Source organism: Lepisosteus oculatus, unplaced genomic scaffold, assembly GCF_040954835.1.
Source record: "Lepisosteus oculatus isolate fLepOcu1 unplaced genomic scaffold, fLepOcu1.hap2 HAP2_SCAFFOLD_160, whole genome shotgun sequence".
In the NCBI taxonomy this organism is placed as follows: Eukaryota; Metazoa; Chordata; class Actinopteri; order Semionotiformes; family Lepisosteidae; genus Lepisosteus; species Lepisosteus oculatus.
The window spans coordinates 183924-195239 of record NW_027167705.1 but is presented as its reverse complement, the minus strand read 5'-3'; the positions used below and the strand labels follow the sequence as shown (position 1 = coordinate 195239).

The 11316-nt window shown below is 40.8% G+C and overlaps 3 non-coding genes across 3 annotated transcripts; 2 read left to right on the top strand and 1 right to left on the bottom strand.

Annotated features, from left to right (window-relative positions):
* Positions 1 to 735: 735 nt before the first annotated feature.
* Positions 736 to 877, top strand: LOC138226685 (U4 spliceosomal RNA). Its single transcript, XR_011184642.1, has one exon. It is a non-coding gene; the product is annotated as a U4 spliceosomal RNA (small nuclear RNA).
* A 4353-nt stretch (positions 878 to 5230) lies between these two features.
* On the top strand, positions 5231 to 5301 carry trnag-gcc (transfer RNA glycine (anticodon GCC)). Its single transcript has one exon. It is a non-coding gene; the product is annotated as a tRNA-Gly (tRNA).
* Positions 5302 to 10761: 5460 nt separating this feature from the next.
* On the bottom strand, positions 10762 to 10903 carry LOC138226683 (U4 spliceosomal RNA). Its single transcript, XR_011184640.1, has one exon. It is a non-coding gene; the product is annotated as a U4 spliceosomal RNA (small nuclear RNA).
* Between the last annotated feature and the right edge of the window lie 413 nt (positions 10904 to 11316).

Here is an 11316-nt window from a genome sequence, read left to right as displayed (position 1 = left end):
TAAGTCCTTATTTTTCTGTAGTCAAAAAAAGCAAAAATTAACATTCAGGTCATGAAAAACTCAAAAAAAAATCCTCAACCACTAAACTTTACCTCCCACCTGAGCGCCATCTTGAACGCCCCTACCACCAGAGAATGCTCACGATTTCGGAAGCTGTCTCCGGGACGTGCTGATTCCACACATCCTGAATAAATCATGATATTGTTAGTTGCTGTAGCTAGACGTTCAAATGAGTTTCATGGCCAGATGGACTGTTTCCTCCAGCGGTATAGTATTGCAGTGAGACAGCACGATGCCTGCAAGACTATGTCACGCTAAACGCCACAGATTGTGTTTGTCCGTTCATGTCAGTCATCCTGCAGCCACGGGAAGTGGGACACAAACATGCCGCAATGCTTTCAAGACGTTAGGATTTGTTTGTGCAACATCCGAGAAGAGTACTTGTGGCTTGAATGTGAACTGTACATGCCCGCCCCCTTTCCTCTGTAGTGCATGAGTTCCTCCCAGCATGCCCTTCGTCATTGTTCTGTCATCTTGTATTTAAAGGGTTGTATTTCTGCTGCTGAAAAGAATCAACGGCTTTCTTTGTTCCCAACGGAGCCCTTGTCTGTCATGAAATTCTTCAAAACCTCAAGCTAGAAGAAGACGACAAATATGAAGCGTTACAGCAACGACATGCCATGAGACAATTGATAACGATTTCCATAGGATCCCCGCGGTTGCCTGGCAACCGTCAGCTTTGCGCAGTGGCAGTATCGTAGCCTGTGAGGTTTAGCCGAGGCGGGATTATTGCTAGTTGAAAACTTTTCCCAATATCCCGCTTCCGCCGGTTTGCAATACAATCGGCGAAAGCAATTTTTGACAGTCTCGTTAGAGACTGAGCAAGGTGTTTAAAGACAGATTTGGTCACGGTGACATCATGGTAGAAAGAAGCGAGCTTGTTCCCAGTGGGCATTGATTCGTCGAATATACGTATATTTACGGTGAAATTACGGCTATACGTATATATACGTCGCCTCGAAGTATAATCAACGTCGAATTGCAACCGTAAAATTGACGACATTAACAAACGCATATATAACGTCGAAAACACATCTAACACAGTGCCTGAGGCTTTTTACTGTATGTATCGTGTGTGCCGCAACTAGGAGTATACGGCACTCTGCACAGTGTACGAAGTAAATTATTTTCGCAGCAATTAATTTACACGTGTATAATAAATATAGTAAATATAATAAATTAATTACTGCGAAAATAATTTACTTCGTACACTGTGCAGAGTGCCGTATACTCCTACTTGCGGCACACACGATACATACAGTAAAAAGCCTCAGGCACTGTGTTAGATGTTTTTTCGACGTTATATATGCGTTTATTCATGTCGTCGATTTTACGGTTGCAATTCGACGTTGATTATACGTCGAGGCGACGTATATATACGTATAGCCGTAATTTCGCCGTAAATATACGTATATTCGACGAATCAATGCCCACAGCTTGGCATACAAGGGTTTTGCTGAGGGGGTCTTGCCACCTGCCTGAAAAAAAACAGTAAAATGTTTGAGTGCCTATAGAGTTTCTATTTTTATTTTCTTGACAAAAGTCCCCCATCAGTGCGCGGTGCCCGAGGAAAAATCTGTAGGGGGGCGTCTGAAATTCTGAGGGGGGAGTGATATTTCGGTTGAAACGGAGCTGTACGGTGCAGCTACCCAAATGAAATCTCGCAGCTATACCATTGATTAGTGCTTCATGATAGAAGATAACGACTAGCAATCTGGTATTTGCGATGAAGTTCAGTTTCACATTTTTCGTCACTCTCAAGGTTTGTATTGCCTGGAGCGAAAAGTACCATAAGCGTTCATTTTTGCAGCTACATGGACGTTCTGAATCGTTAAGAAAAAAATGTTGTAAAACCAACAGAAAGCACAGACTGCTATAACTAGTCCTAGTTATATAACGATTTTAAGTATAATGATAAACTACTGCAAGGAATCGGTCCACCTGAGCAAACAGGATCGTAATGTTGACACTCAATAATATGTGCAGTTCCTGGACGGATAGCCCTCCTGCCCATCAAACAGACTGAGTGACTGTTCGTGTCATTTAGTGTTGTCTGACCATTGACAAAGTACAACTATTTTTTTAGGGTGCAAATTAAGTTAGGTAAAACTTTTTGCCCAAAACTGAAGGGGCGACATTCCCCCCTCCCCCCGTGATGCCAGGCCTGTCCCCATCCTATTCCATAATGTCATTATATATAATACCATACAACAGTGACCGATCCTTACTTATTGCATGCGTTAAAATTGCACATCAGCTCATAGCAGCGATGTATTATCAATGTTAAATTTCAACCATAATATCGACAACATTAATAAACGCATACGTTGAGAAAATATCGAACCCAGCATATTTTCCGGTTATATACCACAATGCATTGCTAGTATTCGTTGGTCACCATTTTGGACACGTTTTTCAAACGTAGAAGTATATCCGAAAATATCTCAGCAATCCTCTTTTGACGAGTAAGTATGAACAATAATAATACTATCTGAATACATACAGATCTTTCTTAATATTATTTTGATTAAAATAGTATGTGAATAAGCAAAAAAATGGCACATAAAATAGTGTGAATGGGGAAGATGACACAAAATCGTTTTGCCGTTTCTCTTATTCTTATTCTATGTTGTACTTTCAAACTTTGGGTACTCTTTAATTAGGACAGACTTTATTGCTCAACTGCTATGATGCAAGCCAAATTTTATACATTTATTTCAGCTTTGAGCTTAGTAAACCGTTCATTTTTTAGATTATACTAAAGAAGATATTAATCATCAATTATTTGGGAAGTAATATTATATAATTTTCTCCTAGCTGCGGTGCTGAAGTCCCACCCTACATCAACAGAAAAAGAAATAAAGGAGCACGCAATGTGTTACTTGAAGAATGCATATGCAAGGCAGGGGGCCAAGAGATCTGGACTCTGAAAATAATAGGTTTTTGGTTCTAACTGTTAGGACAATTAGACAGGGTTTGCAAATAGTGGACAAAAATCGTCTTAACTTCCATTGTAATATTTTATATTTTATGTAATATTTTTTTCTTGGAAATATAGAAGTTGTACATTTTAAAATGTATATCTGAATCAAAATGTGGTTTTGAGTTAGTGTGTTAATGTAATTAGTTTTGTGTTTGTCATTACTATACTGTATATTGCCATGTTACCAGAATTTGAAGCTGAAGTTTAAGACTAGTTGTGTTTTTTATGATTATTGCCCATATGTTGATTGTTGATTGATTGTATACAATGTATAATTTGAAATACATATGTTTCAGGTGTGAATGTGTATTTTCAGAATACATTTCTAAACCTAATCATTGGCTTGTTTTACTTGTTTCTACACCTATAAAATCTATCTTTGATGTATAATAGACCTCTACCCATATACGTATAATAGACCTCTAATGTTATCCCTATAATAGACCTCTAACCATATACGTATAATAGACCTCTAAAGTTATCCGGAACTCCAACCATATATGTATAATAGTCCTCTAAATTTATCCGTATAATAGAACTCCAACCATTTATGTATAATGAACGTCTAAATATAGACGTATAATTGACGTTTAACTTTAGACGTATATTAGAATTTCATTCTAGACGAATTGTAGACCACATTTAGACGTCTAAGATATGCGTTTAATAGACGTATATTATACGTCTTTTGCCCAATGGGTTACGTCTCAACAGAAACGCTCTTTAGCTCTTTCAGCGTTATGCAGAGAACATCGTCTGTCGAGATCATTTTTAGTCAGCGCGAAACGCCGTGTGCTGTCAGTTTGATTTCATATTGCTCGTAGCGGCGCCTGGCTTTTGTCTGTCAAACGTTAGGTTGCGCTTCTTCATGCTGCATCGTCGGCATGAGTGGAGCTTTTTAAACGTCTGTACTTACTGCGCCCCATAAGAAATCGTTTGTCCCCATTCAAAAGAGATTGTGCGATGTCCTGCAGCAAACCTTTGACAGTTTGAAAAGAGGAATTTATTCTGCTTCCTGTGCGTGCAGTAGTTACAAAGTTGAACGCCTTTACACGATCTGCTGCAGTTTTCAGTGGGCGGGCTTTGTCAAATGGTTTGGAAAAACGCACTGTGTTTCGGCTCGGGAAACATCATGAGCAGTGTCCTGCATGTTTTCTGTGTATAGCTCTTTTAACGCATACAGAATTAATTCGAAATCATTGATTTCTCCAATTAACAAGGGTCCCTTAAAGGATGAGTCAAAGTAACGTCTAATCGGATTAGTTTCCTTAGAGCTGGTTCAGAGTTTGCTCAAGAGTTTACCTTTCACAGATGCGCAAAGAAGAATGTTGGGGGTGCACGCTTCAAGGCGCCTTACAGCTGTAGGGAGTGATTCGAGACGATTCGTGGCGTGTGCTCGTTCCCATATACCGTACGACCCGGGGTGCAGTGCTAGGATGACATACAATACCGCTTGGGCACGTAACAGCGTTATATGGAAGTGCGGGACGTGAGGGTTTTCGTTTGTTCGTTTTGTTTTGCTCTGCTTTGCTTTGTTTTGCTTTCCATCGCGTTGGTAAGAGCGTAAATAAAAAGACGATTCCTGTGTCTACCACTAATGTAAGAGCTATTTCAAGTGCGACGTGGTGCGGCTTTTCAAATGCTTGTGGGCATTTCTCTGTTGTTGATTCTTTTTTTGTGTGTAACAAAGTGGCATTTTCATGTCCGGACGGGGAGACTTTATCATTCCGACATGAAGCCACCCTTAAGTCCTCTGAGGCGTGTCTGTCTGCAAGGCTTGTATTTTGGAAATGTTTTTTATGAAACGGAGAACGACTTTGAAATAGGCTTCCGCCGGCGCCTCGCGATCCAGGTAAGATTGTAGCAAGAACGCAGCGGCGGTGGGGCTTGCTGTAGTCGTGGCTGAGTGGTTAAGGCAATGGACTAGAAATCCATTGGGGCCTCCCCGCACAGGTTCCAATCCTGTCGACTACGTTGTCCGCCTTCAGTCGGTGTGTTTCGGCACAAGCAAAGAAGCGCGCCTCTTTGCTGTTCCTGGTGGTTTTAAAACGCCCAATCGCTTGTACCTGCTGCCTTGGAAATAAGTTCTTCAGCGTCCGCAAATGGCATTTTGCAGCTGGAAGCAGATGTCGACGCGTTTTGCACAGAGCACCAAAAAAGCGTCTTTTTTGAAGGCCCAGGCACTGAGCATTGGTGGTTCAGTGGTAGAATTCTCGCCTGCCACGCGGGAGGCTCGGGTTCAATTCCCGGCCAATGCAGTGGCTTTTGCAGCGAGCGGCTCCATCACTTGCATCCCCTTGCAACTTCCAACTAAAAACCCACTGAAGCTAAGCAGGTGTGAGCCAGGTCAGTACCTGGATAAGGATGAGCTACAGGGAAAAACAAAGCTTCCAGCTGGAAGCGGTGTTAATGGTGCCGGCGGGGGGGCGCTCACCCTGAGGTCTGTGCGGGTCCCAATGCCCCAGTATAGTGACGGAGATGCTGTGTTGTAAAAGGGCGCTGTCTTTTGGATGAGATGTAAAACCGAGGTCACAGCGCTCTGTGGTCATTCAAAATGACCACCAAAACCTTTGACAAAAGCTCTTGGTAATTGATTGTCTTCAATAATGCTTCTCCTTTAGGTACATTTTAAATCAGCTGAAAAATGCTGTGAAATGGGGGGGCACTTCAGGCCAGTGTAGGATTTGGGTTACAAGAACCATGAAACTGCACGAGAAAGCCCGTACACTGAATTACACGGCTTTCTATTCAAAGGAGGACAAAAGAAATTCCCTGAGTTTGATTTTTTGCAGCACAGAGAGGAGCACTGTCGTGAGGCCGGTTAGCTCAGTTGGTTAGAGCGTGGTGCTAATAATGCCAAGGTCGCGGGTTTGAGCCCTGTACGGGCCAGGTCTAGGTCCAGGTCCCTGTTTGTGAAACAGGCAAATGACTGTCTCAGGGGCCCATTCCTCATTCTCAAGACACATGTATGCAGTATGTACACCGTGCATTGAGCAATAGGGACTGAATACACCACAGGTAAGGTTAGAAGTCATTCTGAGGTGCCACATGTGAGGGATACAGCTAGGCATCCGAAATGTAGGGTTTGAGACCCTTCAGGAGTATTGCATCCTTTGAGACAGACCCGTGCATGTTAAACAAATGATCATTTCTTTCGGCATTAGGGACTAAATATACTAAACATATGATGCTAAAATGTTATTTTCACATATATTAATGTAATAAATGATTGCTTATGCTTTATAAACAAATCTAATTATAATAAAAGCTTAAGTTTTGTATTTATCTTGTACCATAGAACATGATTTTCTTTGTATTTCAAGCCCACAAAGCGTCCAAATGACGCACTACATGATATAAGGAAGATTATCACATGCATATCGGTATTATCTTTCTTATGAAAATGCATTCCTTTCATTACCTTTTACTTTTTAAAATGAACTCAAATTGAGTATAATGTAATAATTTAAGTAGAATAGATTCTAATAATATAATGATCCAGTGTTTTGCACTACTTCACTGCTTCACTGCTCTATGCCATCTGGAAATAAATCCTCAGACTGCTTACTGCCCTGGGCATGTACCAATAAATTAAAGGAGCACATCTGTTTATCACTGCGTTGAAGCAGGAGACACACAGTCTCTGCAAACACATCCTAAATACAGTGTTCCAGCACCTTTGACCTCATCCAGAACGTATCAATCCTTGAAAGGGATTGCTGTCCGAATGCACATCTGAATCCCAAACAGAATCTCTAGTAAAATACGATCATTTGTGAAACAGGCAAATGACTGTCTCAGGGGCCCATTCCTCATTGTCAGACACATGTATGGAATGCTTTCACCGTGCATTGAGCAATAGGGATTAAAAACACCGCAGGTAAGGTTAGATGTCATGTTCTATGATCATTTCTTTCAGCATTAGGGACTAAATATACTAAACGTATGATGCTAAAATGTTATTTTCACATATATTAATGTAATAAATGATTGCTTATGCTTTATAAACAAATCTAATTAAAATAAAAGCTTAAGTTTTGTATTTATCTTGTACCATAGAACATGATTTGCTTTGTATTTCAAGCCCACAAAGTGTCCAAATGTTCTATGATCATTTCTTTCAGCATTAGGGACTAAATATACCAAACGTATGATGCTAAAATCCTGAAAAAAGGATGTGCTCCATCTCGTCAGTAGATTGGATTCCAAAACTGATTTGGGTCAATATACATTACCTTTGAAATTAAAGTACAGTCTACTGTAGGGAACCATCAACTTAGAAAGCATTGGCCTTCCCTGGGGGTCAGGTAGGTGCAAAAGATAAACCTTTATCCTATCTTTATCTTAAGATAAGTGGCCAAGCAGTATTTTTCCAAGTTTCACCAAGCACATCATGTTGCCATAGTAGACAAAGTTCTATAAAATGTTAAATAACTTTTAAAAAAAGTATCTTGGTCTTACAGTACTGTACAAGGTGAATTAAACTGTCCCTGGTAATAAAAAGTAATTAGAAGCATCTCAGAAACTTTATCTCTAGAAACATTAGCTGTTTTATATCATGTAATTTAGTGTGATGTTGTCAGAATTCAAGGACATTATCACACACAGAAATTGGTTCAGTTAAATCTAAAAAACACAGCTAAACATGGGTTTAAATGTAACAGAAGTCTTACCTCTTGTCAAAAGATTTAATTCAAGAAGCGATGTAATAAATGATTGCTTATGCTTTATAAAGAAGCTTAAGTTTTGTATTTATCTTGTACCATAGAACATGATTTTCTTTGTATTTGAAGCCCACAAAGTGTCCAAATGATGCACTACATGATATAAGGAAGATTATCACATGCATATCGGTATTATCTTTCTTATGAAAATGCATTCCTTTCATTACCTTTTACTTTTTAAAATGAACTCAAATTGTGTATAATGTAATAATTTAAGTAGAATAGATTCAGGTAGGAAATATATTATATAATATATTTTGACAGACAAAAGTCATGATGTTTATGGCTGACATCATTTCACATGGGTGAATTTTAAGCTAAGAAATAAAAACATTTACAATGAAGATACCATTGCTTAATTTTAAATGCCTTTAAAAAATAAATACCTCCTGAGAATAATTTGCCACTCCCAGATCCTTGGTAAGGTACTGTTTGAATCCAATCAGGAGAGGAGCATCCAGGGAGTGCTTTCTATAGAGTCCAGCTTGGGCCACTCTCTTCCGGCCTGCTGATACTTTTTAACTACTCAGGGCCTGTAAGGATATAAAACTCCGGTTTAAACATTTTATACCTATAAGACAAATTAGAATTTTAGTAAAAAATAGATACATCTGAAAAATAAAAAAGTCTTACTGCTGATAGAGTTCTTCAGAGCTCACATCTTCCCCTTCCTTATCCGCTTCTGTTTCAGTTTCTAGAGCAGCCTCTGGCATCTCTTCCTCCTGGACAGCGGCCTCTTGCTCAGGGCCGCTGGAATGCAGGTAGATTTCTTTTCAACATGCTTTTACATAATATGTTGTAACAATGATTTCAAAAAGAAACTACAGAAGCCTTACAGATTAAAAATATCTCACCTTGCCAATGTGTCTTCAGGCTTCCCATGTACAAAAAGGCCCAAGGACTCTAGCAGTCTTACAACCACTATCCTGTTTGCCTCACCAGACACGATCTCTATTCTGTGGTAATCCACGATGACCCCGTTCTTCAGGTGATTCATCATGTCCTCCCTCGCCTGTTGAGAGGCCATCCTGATCTTTTCTGCCGTGGCGTGCTTCATACACGCCCTCTTCAAGTGAGCAGGAAGCTGATCAAGAGTATTCAGGTACATCTTGCACACCAGGGGAATCCGCGCGGGTTTCCTTTGAAAATAAATAATACCATCTGTGTATAGAAACAAGCTAAGACTGATTTCTTAAATTATCCTTAATTTTCTCTCTCATAGTTTGAGCATAATGATTTTATTGCATTTATATAAGAATTGCTCATTGCTCCTAAATAAATAATGGTTTCATAAAAAAATGAACACTTACTTGGTCTCAGTCACAGACTTTCCAATAGAAGCCATTGTGGAGTTCAGCAACTGCAGGTCCTAGAAGTGGGGAAGGAATTTTAAAAGAGAAATTGAATTACAATACAGAAGGAATGGCTGAGGGTTCACTGAAATATATAAATATACAAATTCCAAAGACTGAGTCCATATAGAAACAACTACCTTTCATTTTCAGTATAAGAAAAAAAAAACATTATCTTCCAAAGCATCATAAAATTGTCCCTTCTTCCAGACTCTACTTCTCTCTTGTAGTAGTATAGCAGACCTTTCCAGGTGAGCAGATCACAGAGTCTGAAATGAGCTTCCTCCATCAAGCAAAGTACCTGAACATGACTCTGTCTTCATAAAAGCGCCCCTGTAATAAAGAAATTAAATCCGAAATCAAGAGGGCAGTTGCCTACTGAAATACAAGAAGTCATCAATTTTAACCTAGCAACACATTAAAGGCTGCATCTATACAAATACGATTCTAGAAATGCTCACCAGATTACGTTTTAAGAAGGAACTGCGCCTCAGGTTCCGCCGAGATCTTAACTCGGATGGCAGGATTCAGAGTCCGGAGTGCGGACTGATGGCGTACGGAGGGTCCATATACTGTGGATCCCTCAGTGATCTTCCGCGTATTCAAACCGCCAGCGTGTGACTCCCCTGTCCCCGTGACCTCATTGCTCTGCTCTCTCCTCTGTGCAGCTGAGCCCGACTCACGGTAAAATGGAAAAAAATATGCCCTCGACGTGAGATTTATTCTGGAGCGAGCCAGTGTTGCGCATAGCTGCCTTCAAAGCAGTTAACCCAGGTTCGATTCCCGGCCAACGCAGTTGCGAATGTTTTCAAATGCTGTCATGAGCCTTGGATTGTGACTAGCAAAGCGAAGCCTTTTGAAAGAGCTAAAGCACTGCAAAACGGAATTGAAGGAGAATCTTACAGGGGATTCTGAGCAGCGTCTGCATACATGCAGTCAGATAAAGGTGCTGAAAGCTTGAGCTACTCTCAATGTCATGCTGCCCTTCCCCGGAGTAAATCAGTTACATTGAAAGAATGCTTCTGGCAGGTTCAAAAAGGGACCCTTGTTAATTGGAGAAATCAATGATTTCGAATGAATTCTGTATGCGTTAAAAGACAGCTATACACAGAAAACATGCAGGACACTGCTCATGATGTTTCCCGAGCCGAAACACAGTGCGTTTTTCCAAGCCATTTGACAAAGCCCACCCACTGAAAACTGCAGCAGATCGTGTAAAGACGTTCAACTTTGTAACTACTGCACGCACAGGAAGCAGAATAAATTCCTCTTTTCAAACTGTCAAAGGTTTGCTTTGCGAACGCTGCAGGACATCGCACAATCTCTTTTGAATGGGGACAAACGATTTCTTATGGGGCGCAGTAAGTACAGACGTTTAAAATGCTCCACTCATGCCGACGATGCAGCATGAAGAAGCGCAACCTAACGTTTGACAGACCAAAGCCAGGCGCCGCTACGAGCAATATGAAATCATACTGACAGCACACGGCGTTTCGCGCTGACACAAAAGTAATCTCGACAGACGCTGTTCTCTGCATAAAGCTGAAAGAGCTAAAGAGCGTTCCTGTTGACACGTAACAAGCTCGTTTCTTTCTACCATGATATCACCGTGACCAAATCTGTCTTTAAACACCTTGCTCAGTCTCTGACAAGACTGTCAAAAATTGCTTTCGCCGATTGTATTGCAAACCGGCGGAAGCGGGGTATTGGGAAAAGTTTTCAACTAGCAATAATCGCGCCTCGGCTAAACCTCACAGGCTACGATACTGCCACTGCGCAAAGCTGACAGTTGCCAGGCAACCGCGGGGATCCTATGGATATCGTTATCGATCGTCTCATGGCATGTCGTTGCTATAATGCTTCATATTTGTCGTCTTCTTCTTCTTCTAGCTTGAGGTTTTGAAGAATTTCATGACAGACAAGGGCTCCGTTGGGAACAAAGGGCGTTGTGAGAAAACCGTTGCTTATTTTCAGCAGCAGAAATACAACCCTTTAAATACAAGATGACAGAACAATGACGAAGGGCATGCCGGGAGGAACTCATGCACTACAGAGGAAAGGGGGCGGGCACGTACAGTTCACATTCAAGCCACAAGTACTCTTCTTGGATGTTGCACAAACAAATCCTAACGTCTTGAAAGCATTGCAGCATGTTTGTGTCCCACTTCCCGTGGCTGCGGGACGACTGACACGAACG